The following is a 12,087-nucleotide window of genomic DNA, read 5'->3' on the forward strand; positions in this document are numbered from 1 at the left end:
TATTGGAACAGCTGAAAGGTCTGTCCCCACATTTGTTTACCCAAAGTCACCTCAGTCTCTTTGGAACAATCACTGAATAATTGGTCTCTTTGTTGTTTTTGTCAGCTTTTCTACAGCCTGGACCTTGTAACATCTGTGACCTTAACGGTCACTTACATCCGTCCAGCATGTCTGCTGAAGCATGATGACTTAACCTGATTTCTTGGGGAAATAATTTTATAATCTATTTGGAGAAGAAATAAGAAATATATCACATACTGATTGGACTAGAATTTAACACTGGTCGTTTGTAACCAGATATTCCCTTTTTGTGATGTTTTTGTTTTCTTTTAGTTACAGTTTTTTTTAATGTATTGTAGCCTATAACACATATATGTATATATACACATTCAGGTCTAGTTCAATCTAGATAAATTATAGTTATATCAGGTAATTATGAGATTGTTAACTTGCAATAGACAGTACATATCCATCAGGCTCTATATATATGTCCAAGGGCCATAAGATATAAAACATATTTTTCATGGATCTGAGATTCAATCCCAATTTCACATTAAAGGGAACAGATCTCTTAAAGAATGGACCACCCACAAACTAAATCTCTGCTGTGAACAACCCGAGAATCAGTCATGGTCATGTAAATAAAGCCACATTATTTACACCATGTTTCTATATACTGAATTGACCTTTTGGTTGTCAGATTGAAGAAACATTCTCTGTGGCACATACCCAATACCCTAATCTAACAGTTTCTTGTATTATTAGTTGTATAAAATCAATATTTTCTGGTAAAGTTACTTTTAGGCCATCTGAGGATTGAAAATCAGATCTGGGAATTTTCTTATGAACACAGGGAAAGTAATAAAACTACAACAGTACTTAAACAATGATATCGAAAATGTTGTTAGCTTCAAGTAGTTCATGGCCACCTAAACCACTTGATCATACACACACAGAAAAATCCCATTTCCAGAAATAGTGAGCATTGTATATTCTAATACCCAGGCTGTTTATGACAGCGATGACAGCACCATATACCAGTGAAAGCAGACACAAAGAAACCAGATATGCAGCACAGTGGGTATGTAATATGTTGAGAGGCTTGGAGCTTTCCTTGACTTCAAGATAGGAAAACTGCTTTGGTGGCACATGTACTGCAGACATGTATACTCTAATTTCCCACAGGAAAATCTACTGAATGCTACACATTCCTCATTCAGGTTGATACAAAACAAATAAATAGGACAAAAACATTATGCCCTGTTGTGTTACATGTTTGTTAACATGAGAAGTGTGTGGAAGTGATAGGCGCCTGCTGCAGATGTTTGTCCTGGAGAGGGAATTAAATATCCAGGTGCTAACAGCTGCTCTGTGACCTTGGTGCCTGCAGGAGTGCGAAAATCCCATGCTGTTGTAACAGGGAATAGGAAAATGTCTCAGCTTACCTCTGTACCCCACTTCTACAAGCCACTTAGTGCGTCCGCCTCAAGTCTTTACTATTGACATGTCCTAAAGAAACACTGTTATCTAGAATTGAGTAAAATCACAATAAGGTTCAACTTTGTGGACCCCCAAGCTTATCTTTAGACTATAAAAGTAAGGTATTCATTATTCATAGTTCCTTAAACGAAATCTATCATCGGGATCTGATGGTAGGTTCCCATTGATAGCCTCTGTGGTCCCTCCTTCCCTGCACATGGCCAAGTTGAATCTGGCGCGCTGCTGGCTGTCAGAGCTCACATTGTTGCTCTTGTCCAACATTGAACCTTGAGCTGCATGCGCCAGATTCAAGTTGGCTGTGCGCAGGTATGGAGGGATCACAGAGACTACTGGGGCGTGCTGTCTGCTTCTAGCTCTTTACACTGTGAGGGATATTCTTGTATATCATTTGTACAGATTTTATCCACTGGTACATTATGATATATACATTTGGACTCATTCCATTCCTGGAGGAAGATTGTGACACATTTTGTGACACTTGTGAAAAATTTGCATCTGTAAATCTAGTATAAAAAGGCTTAACATGTACATTTTCAATACTGCCTTTACTTTTATTTTATCATTATATTTCTCTTTGAAATCTCTAGGTTTTAGGCAATTAGCCTCTTACACCAGAGACATCCTATGCATCTAGTTTGGCTGGGTCTAAAGGACTAATTGGGCGTTTGTTCTGTGACTTCAGTGCACAGGAGCCCTCTGCAGCAGGAAAGGGGCAAAGGTTTATTGCATTCTGTAGGGGCATGCATCATGGAAATGAAAGGATCTGGCTCAAGTTTTCTTCATCAGCTGCTTCCGGTTGGTTAATTTCCTTGACTTTGTTTATGGAGCAGCGCTCCTTACATCCTGCTCTATGAAAAGGATTTACATCTTGTTATTCCACAGTATATATCTCAGTAAAAGTTTAATAACACTACATGTAGCCGAAGGACACGTTCTACATTCTGTGGGTGTACAATGACATGTAAATTGTAGATAATACACATTAACTAAGCTTAGTTTATCTTGTAGTTTGATATGATGGATTACATTTTATGTCCCATTGTCTGAAATAGAGACTTGCAGGAATTTTATGGAAATGTGTAAATAGCAACAAGTACTCTGGTGTGTAAACGTTCTAAAGTACATTAAATATTATCCTGCCTGATTCTTTGTAGCCCCCAGGAGATGTATCAACACACACACACAGTGTCATCAACAATGACAAGCCAAGTGTGCGTGTGGATGTGGAAGCTGTCAATTTCTGCTAACCGAATAGTTTGACCAATGTAATCAATAACTGCATGGGCTTCATGCAAGATGAGTCTGTGTGTAGTGATAAAAACTTGTGCTGCGCTGAAGTAAGCGTGTCCTATTAGATGGAAATAAAGCAAGATTATATCTTAAAACGCTCTCTTACATTTTCTTTTGACAACTGACTTTAGGTTGAAACTTGCAATCTGTTGACAAGAACAAACAAGTACATGATAATGTTGGTTGTGTGTATTAGGAATGTTTTAGCTGTCAGCTGAAGTATGGCTGACATGATCACAGTCAGCTGATTGTCACGTTACATAAGTTTCTTACATCACTTGGAGCATAGCAAATATCAGATATAGGAATCCTGTACATAGGTAAAGCTGGGCATATACTGTCAGCGGCTTTTCTTTCTGGCTCCCTCATACACATGGACACTTCAATTACTTGTGTGTGCATGTGCTCTCAACAGATCAGATGATTCAGAATGTTAAAATTCTCTTTACTCGCAACATGAGGGGAGATTTGACACATTGCTATGAAGATGAGACAGTTGCCAAAGTCTGCAAGTTTTAAAGCTTCAATTTATAATAGGGTCCATAAGGGTGTTCTGTCATTGATCCACATTGGCTAGAATCCGTATTGACTATCCAGCTGCATTGCATGCACAGCTCACATAGGAGAGAAGGAGAGATGAGAGCCACTACACACTGAGTTGTCTGCATCCTGCTTGGATAATGTGGTGTACTGGGGTTGTACTGGGGTCCACTGAACCCACCATGTAAAGTTATTCTGGAGGCAATCCTTCATTATACCCCATGGAAATAGATCCTACTAGCTTTTATATTATGTTGTCTTCTGCTGTATCTGTTGGGTACAGTGTTAGGCTCTTTTCACAGTTTGTGTGCTTTCCCGTCCGTAGCCCGTACGAGCATACGGCAGAGCAGTGGCTCCATAGTGAAGCACGGTGCCCAGCTACAGAAACTGGGAAAGCATGCTCAATCTTTTCCCTGTTCATGGTATGGTAGCGGTCTATGGGTCTATGGGGATGTATATCCAGCCACAAACTTGCGGCCACAAACATGTGCAGTGTGAAAGGGGCCTAAGGTTAGAGCCTGGGCCCACAGAATGATCCACTGGCACTCTGATGCAACACTAGTAGCTAGGTGTCACATCCCAATTTGGGGATAGGTCATTAGTAGTAAAATAGCACAGAAAACCCCTTTAAAATGGCAAATGTCTTCACCTTGAAGAATAACTTGTCTTTACCTTGAAGAATGTTGTGGGATTGAAAATAACCTTGATTCTCAGGCATAGCACAGTCATAGGCATTCATACAGAGCAGAGTAACCATTTCTACAAATCATTCTGATTACATGGCTTACTGTGGATCTTCTGAATACTGTATACTGCAACATTTTGCTTGTGTTGTTTGTCTTTTAAAATAATTTTAATGAGTTTTAGGCATATAAAATAGCATCTCATAGTAGGACTTTTTTATCTTATTTTTAGGTTACTCTTCATAAAAGAAAATATTGATTAGATCAACAAAGAGTAACAAATTAGGGGAGATTCATCTATGTGCTGGCGTATAATAAAGGCCACCCCCACTGTCACAGTATCTGCCCGCCATTCTGCGCTGGAGGTGGCAAAACTACGCTAGGCCTGACCTGGCTTTGTTTTGAGTAAAAACCTGCAAACACTTAGCAGTGAATGTTCATTGGTTTTTAAAAAGTACACAGGCACAGGGCAATTATGCCCCACGGCGGCCCAATCTGCCGGTAGCTACGCCACTTCAGGCCCACATGGAGTGAAAGTGGCGTAGTTGCTTCTGATAAATCTCCCCCATTTATGTAAGAACTCACGCTTTATCACCCTTGCAGGGGAGTCAGACATAGTCAGTTTTCATCTGTATGTAGGTCTGTTGTTTTCAAGGGGTTGTAAGATCAATGTCCGCAGCCACAGCAGATGGTAGCTGAAACATAGAATGGAAAGCAAGCAGGTTTTCAGCAAATATTTAGGATTTTGACTGATCTTGCATGTCTGTCATATATTTTTTTTTACGTTTTATATTTTATTCTTTTTATTCATCTTACTCCGTTGAGATATGATTCTGCATAAAGAAATTGTTAACTAACAAATTCTGTCCTTCTACACAGAAAGCCTCTGGTGTTAAGTGTCCAAGAATTCATTATTCCCATTCACTGAGGACCATTTTGTCACTTCAGTCTAGCATCTGCTTAGCCTTTTGCCACTCAGACCTGGCACTGGTGTTGACAGCAGATGGGTGTCAGTGGAGGGAAAGCGCAGCTGGACTTGTGTAGAAACTCAGCAGGACGGCGCAAGCTGCAGCTTTTGTTCTGTTTCTATTGGGAAGGATTAAGAATAAAAGAGAAACCATCATAACTGAGCATGTGACCTGAAAGGAGCTGCTATTAGCATGGAAAGAAACAAAGCATAGGCTGGGAATTGTATACCTCTCTGGGGACATGGTTCTCAATATAGCGGAGTCACAGGACAGGCACATTTTATTCATCCTACCGTATATAAAGGAGGAGAATACACAGACCATGCTGATGGTATAAGCCAGGTTCATGTCTTAACTTCTAGATGTCTTAACCACTAAAGCCTATGTTTGTGGGATATCATTTTTATATCAATTTGCTCACCCTCATACAGTAGGTGATCATTGCAGGTTAATGCATCTGTGTGAACTTTCCTTGGAATTTCCATTCCTGATTACTCTCTCCTGGATTTGGCCATGCAAAAACGCCCCTTATTCACATTTAAAGTGTACAGTTATATGAGTCACTAAATAGTTAAAGGGGTTATCTGGGAATTATCATTGATGACCTATGAGTAAACACTATGCTTAAGTGTATATATCTTTTTGGCAAGATAAGTTTTGCAGTTTGTGTTAAAGAAATATTGTAAAGCACTCCCTAATATGTATTCATATTTATTATTATAAAATTCTGTGTAACTGATATTAGTAAAGCTGATGCGTCTGCATCACTGACCTATGTTATCATCACTGATCTTTCTACATTTCAGGCACCGAAACCAGTTTGCATGGTAATTCATCTCCATAATAGGCGACCACATCCTTCTGAATGAAGTTTTGTAGGCTTTGTAATGTTGACAAAATTGAGTTGATGGAGCGTTTGAAGGGATTAAGATTTCCCCGCAGGTTTCAATTTCTCAGTGTAGAAAAAAAGGCATACTGGAGTGAGAGGTAAAGAGCAGACATGTAGAGCATTGGTGCTTGACTAAGCATTTACAGCATTTTGTCTATTGTATTGCTTTACAGCTCACCAGAAATGTGTTGGCCCTTAGGACTATTGGCTTGGCTTGGTCATTTATTCTACTTTAAGTTGGAGCCAAATTATGCTAAATCTGGTGCTAATACTTGGTACAATCAGAAAGAGAGAACAAGAATGGGGCAACTAAGCATACACATGAAAGCCACATACATGTGCTGAAAGCAGGTATTTCTCGATTGAGTTTACTATGGCGGGAGTGGGCAGGACAGTCCGGGGAAGTGGCAGTGCCTCGGACCATCCCCTCATGGATAGGGCAGTCTGGCCTTTCTGGTGTACATCTTGGGAGCGTCTGCAAGCGTTGTCTGGGGTTTCCGATAACGCTAGCATTGCAACACTGCTGCGTTTGTTGTAGCACTACGAGCTGCTTACTTTACAGGTGACAGGTCCTCTTTAAGCATCAATTAAATGTCTCCCTCAAATAGATCTATTGGGTCTATTAGATCTATTAGATCTATTGCCTATCATTAGGCAGGCGCCTTGGGCCTTTTTTATGACTGTCTTTAGAGTTCCGCTGCCCTTCAGATTTGTCAAAGTGGCTTTGGCCATTTAATAAATCGGTCTGCAGTGTTTTTCTGCATTGCTGGCAGATTTTGCGACTTTTTGTTGAAAAAAAAAGTTGCAAAGGGTAAAAATATGCATGTTCTCCACATACACGCGGAGGATGTACAATCACTTGGTGACTTTTTAGCAGTGTCACAAGTCATAAATCTGCCCTTGCATGGCCTTACACTTATCAATATATTGATAAATCCCTTTGTTACTGATTCTATGTTTTGGTGGCGAAACAACTGACATTGAAAAGTCACAAAAAAAAGAGATGCAGCTTTTTGACGCCAAAAAAGCCCAGCAAAATGATAAATAATATAGTGTACTATTGTGCTACTAATTTCTCTAATTTCTTTTCCTCCAAAGCATTTTTACTTCTCTCAAAGGTATCCATGAAAAAATATAAATCTTTATGCAGTGTCAAGTATCCCATATTACTGAGTTAATCAGCCATATGGAAGCAGGGGCTCCATTTGCAGGATATTTGCATATGACAATGCATGTGGTAATCTTATTGGGCATGACTCATATACATTCAGGGGCATAATTAGGATAGGCTGGGCCCCATAGCAGACTTATGCACGGGGCCCCCCTACTATCTCAGAAAATATACATACAGGTGGTATTAATGACACCTGACTTACAGACGACCCCTAGTTAAAGATGGACTGTGCTCACTGTGACCTCTGTTGAAGCTCTCTGGATGCTTTACTATAGAAACCCGGCTGCAATGATCAGCTGTAAGGTATCTGTAATGAAGCTTTATTGATAATCCTTGGTCCCATAATAGCAAAAAATTTGGAAAATCCAATTGTCACTGGGAATTTTCTTTTTCTTTTCTGGAGCTACAATTTTAAAATATACAATTCTGTCTTACATACGAATTCAAGCCAGTCACTCTGGGCCCCGGCAGTCTACAGCCACCAAAGAAAGGCCAGGGCCGGTGGGGGATGTTGCACATTTATAGACTTACGCAGATCTGGCCTAGTATCTGATGCCCACATAGGGGAAGTACATGGCAGGAATTAGTGATGAGAGATCCCTAGTCCTGACATTATACTACCCCCTCCCTCTCTCCCGACATTTCTTATCTGAGCTGCTGATTAATGCTGTGTACTGTGGAAGATGTAACTGCTATATACACATTATTATGTACAATGTGAGTATAATATGTATATTATTGTGTAAAACTTCCATTATTTTAATAATAATTAATAATGATAGTTAATTAATGATTTGATCCAATCTTAGGAATAGGGTTGTATGATAGTCCTTCGCATGTTACTGTTTTTATTTCCATAAGAACAACACAGAATGCCACATCCAATGCTTAGCTCATAAATGTTAAATTACATCATTACAACAGGGAACACAAGACCTTTTATGTAGTGACTGGTAAGGGTCCCCCAATGTTCTTACATTTAATGAATTATTGGATAAAGTTGAACATCGTTTGGATTTAGAAATAAATTATAAAATAAATTATGAAATAAAGCTAATACCACATATCCTATGTTGATTTTGGCATTAGGTTTTTCCTCCATGCATTGTATTTTTCAGTTATAGAAGGGATGTGGAAAGGTTTTAGACAAAGAATGCGCATGATAGGTTGTCTCATCCACCTAGAGACAAAGGATAGGGCTTTTTCAGTTTACAGCAATGAAGAGTCAATGACTGATACTGTGTTTTGCTTAGAGAATGTTATAAAGCGGTTATACCCAATATAGAACTTAGATTTAGATACCTTCTTGTCCCATTTATCACTAAGTAGATGGGGTATGAAATATTGGGGGTCATTTACTAAGGGCCCGATTCGCGTTTTCCCGACGTGTTACCCGAATATTTCCAATTGGCGCCGATTTCCCCTGAATTGCCCTGCGATTTTGGTGCACGCGATCGGATTGTGGTGCATCGGCGTTGGCATGCACGCAACGGAAATAGGGGGCGTGGCCGAACGAAAACCCGACGGATTTTTAAAAAAAAAGTGCCGCGGAGCTTGCACTTACCTTCACTAGGAATAGGCCGGTGAACTTGAGTGCGTTCCGATGCTCTTCAGCGCAGCAGTGCCACCTGGTGGATGTCGGAGGAACTGCCTTAATGAATCCCGGCCGGACCCGAATCCACCGCAGAGAATGCGCCGCTGGATCGCAAATGGACCGGGTAAGTAAATCTCCCCCATTGTGTAAAGAAGTGGACATTCCTTGGTGGGAGGGCCAGGCTATAAGGGCCAGGTGAAATGTTTGGAAGGTATTCATTCATCTACATGGCCATAAGCTACATGACTGATTTGTATCAGAAGTATTACTACCTAGCATATATTGTGTTGAGAGATTTGCAGTTGGAACATTTTAATATCTCACCAAATGTTGTAAGCTCATGACTTTTATGGAGATAAATCATTATGCTACAAGCCTTAAAATCAAAGAACTCTCAGAAAAGCATTAGTTAGCCAATTCTTTTAATCTTTTCCGAAAGGAAAACGCTGTTTATTTTGTCTCGCTATACAATTGGAAGGTCTCTTTGTAGAAGTCAACTGCAGTGGATGAAAGTGTAATACTCAGGCTAAGTGATTCTGCAAATTACTTTTCAACAAGAGCCTTAAAACAAAGGAGCCGAGTATTTTGCTTTTGATTCAGTTAATAAAAGCTACCAAACAGGCTCAGTGACATCTCAACATCAACTGTTTCATTTATAAATTGGATGGCTCCCCCCGTCCCATTTCCTACATTGCTTGATTATACATTTTACAGAATGGTGATGACTGGCAGTTCTGTACTGTACTATATTTTTCTGTATATACATTTTCTTTGCCCATGGTTCATCACCTATACCTGTCATTGTTACACCAGTGATTGAAATAGGTGTGGCTTCCATGGAAGGGGTTAGGCTTTTTGGAAGTTGTGTGGCCTTATTTATTATCATGCAACATTAGTCATTTTAATAAATCAGGGCAGTATTTTTGTTATTCAAAAATTATGTTAAATAGATTTTGTCTTGCTATGATGGATCTGTGTGTATTATTCATTACGATTTACTATGTAATCAGGGGCACTATATTAACATTTATAACAGGACCCCCAGCTTGGCAGCACACACATACGTAGATGCAAACCCACCTCATGCTGCCATGTTGTTACTCTCTAGCTTCTTCAGAAGACTTGATACACATTAAAACATGCAGGGAGTTATGCTTAAAGGGGCTGTCCACTTTCAGAAAAGAATTCATATTGTTTGTGTAAGAAAAAGTTATTCAATTTTTCAATATACTTTCTGTATCAGATCTCTGCTTGCTTTGCTTCTAAGTTTACTTCCAGTGGATATAATCCGTCTATGGTGATGTGATGGACAGGCAGGTGCACAAGGTGTTATTATATCACAACTCCTATTACTCTCAGTAATAGTAAAGGCTCTTGCATGGACAGATTCTTACCACTGGAAGCAAATAGAGAAGCTCTCTATAGAACAGTGATGGCGAACCTTTTAGAGACCGAGTGCCCAAACTACAACAAAGACCCACTTATTTATCGCAGAGTGCCAACACAGAAATTTAATTTGTGATTTATACTCCCTTCCCTGTCACAGTTTTCATTGATACCAGCACCTGAGGACACCAATAAAGCAGAAAATCGTCCCAGGTACAGCTGTCACTTTAAAATAGCTCTGTGCACAGCAAGTCCTGGGCTGTCTGGGACTGCAGGAAGATACCTGGAGTCATCTCTGGTGATGGCCTGAGTGCCCACAGAAAGGGCTCTGAGTGCCACCTCTGGCACCAGTGCCATAGGTTAGCCATCACTGCTATAGAAGGACAGCAACCAGAGTTCTAGAAAACCATGAAGAATTGTTATAGAAAGTATATTGAAAAATTGTATAACTTTTTATTACACAAATAATATCAATTATTTACTGAAAGTGGCCAACCCTTTAAGTCTTTGTTGGTGCTTCAGATATTTAAGTGACTGGGTGGGTATACCGAGTGGCGGTGAAATTACTTTTATAACTAAAATTTACAATATGTCAGGGCTTGCAGGTTTGACAATATGATGGGAGAAGAACTGTACACCTTAGCAAGGTCCGTGTATTAATGATCTGTCATATAGTCAATATCTAAGCTCCCTATGTGCTAACAAAGAAGATTATCTTATCATCATCCAGTGACTCTATTACTATGTTACTAAGGAGACAGGGTGTATGTTAGACTTAGCGTTAAGCATTGTACTCTAGTATATTTGGACTAATTGTTTATGTGTATATCATGTATTTAGTGCATTCAGAGCTTTTCTTGTATATTTATATCTGTTTGGAATAATTTACAATAACGCCACATAACTGTTGCCTTGAGAATGACCCCAAAGGAGGTTTCTCTGCCAGCTTGACCTCTCTTCACTTACTCCATATCCACAATTTTCTAGACCCAAAGAGTGGTGAACCACAGTGCTAAAAATTACAGCCACAAGCTTCTGTGGATAGTTCTTGTTTTTAAGAATACCAGTATTTTGTGGAATTTGACTTTTTTATGTGACGTGGTCGCACACATACGATGTGTCAGCTGAACTCTCTTACTCATTTGGTAATGATCAGACTACTGTGTATGAATCAACATTCAACTTCCTCATAGATTGTAAGCTTTTGGGGACAGGGACCTCATTCCTATTTCTCCATCTGGCCATGTTATTACTCTGTGGTGTGTTATTTTATCTGTATGTGAATCCCATGATCTGTAAAGTGCTACAGAATATGATGGTACATAAATATTATTAATATGAATATCCTTTTTCTCTCGTTAAGTTGTCAGCAAACAACTTATTCTCCACCATAAAGAAGACATCTGATTGTACCTTTCTATCAGGGGGTCAAGGAGCAATAGCTGTTGCCTTGTTGTTTGTAGATTTTCCACTCCCAAAAAGCATCAATCAAAACCTTGTCCCAGGTACTTTTTTAGTACCTACTTGAGAGCAAGCAAGGAAAAACTGCTTAGCTCTGATTCTCCGCCACTATTTCTTCGAAGTTCAACAAGCCCCATCCATCTCATGTCTAACCAAACTGAACATTATCCACTAACATGCAATGGAAAAGCAACTCAAGGTGTAGGGCCACCTTATACATTATATTGAGCTTGTAAGCAGTTCTGAAGATACAATCTTAGGATATGATAGGATGTGCCAACACTTTATGATTTGTGTACTATAATATCAGAATATAGAGAGACACTCACCCTTCCTGGTGATTGAATCAATCTTTATTCCAGCTTGTTAAACAAACATGGCTTAGGAATAGGGAGTGATGCAACGTTGCTGTATAGACAAGTGACGGCCGTTTCATGTGTACCATGCTTCTTCCGGCTTGTTGTGGAATCACTGGTGGTTCAATCACTGAATGACCAACACTGTTTGTTGGCTTAGTGTAGTTCACTGTGCTTTTTAACCAAATTGGATAGTGATTTTGGAATAATATGCATGTGCAAAATACTTGGAAAAATGATCAGCAA

The 12,087-nt window shown here is 39.5% G+C and overlaps 2 protein-coding genes across 6 annotated transcripts in view; one reads left to right on the plus strand and one right to left on the minus strand.

Moving 5' to 3' along the window:
* The window catches only part of CCDC28A (coiled-coil domain containing 28A), a 64,039-nt gene that overhangs the window by 49,973 nt on the left and 1,979 nt on the right, over nucleotides 1–12,087 (minus strand). The window contains exon 2 of the mRNA XM_072141414.1: nucleotides 4,599–4,708. The gene's annotated coding sequence lies outside the window, so the exon portion shown is untranslated. The remainder of the gene's footprint in view (nucleotides 1–4,598; nucleotides 4,709–12,087) is intronic.
* Nucleotides 1–12,087, plus strand: part of NHSL1 (NHS like 1) — a 140,314-nt gene that overhangs the window by 6,350 nt on the left and 121,877 nt on the right. The gene's annotated exons all lie outside the window — the stretch shown is intronic.

This window comes from Engystomops pustulosus, chromosome 3, assembly GCF_040894005.1.
Source record: "Engystomops pustulosus chromosome 3, aEngPut4.maternal, whole genome shotgun sequence".
Lineage (NCBI taxonomy): Eukaryota > Metazoa > Chordata > Amphibia > Anura > Leptodactylidae > Engystomops > Engystomops pustulosus.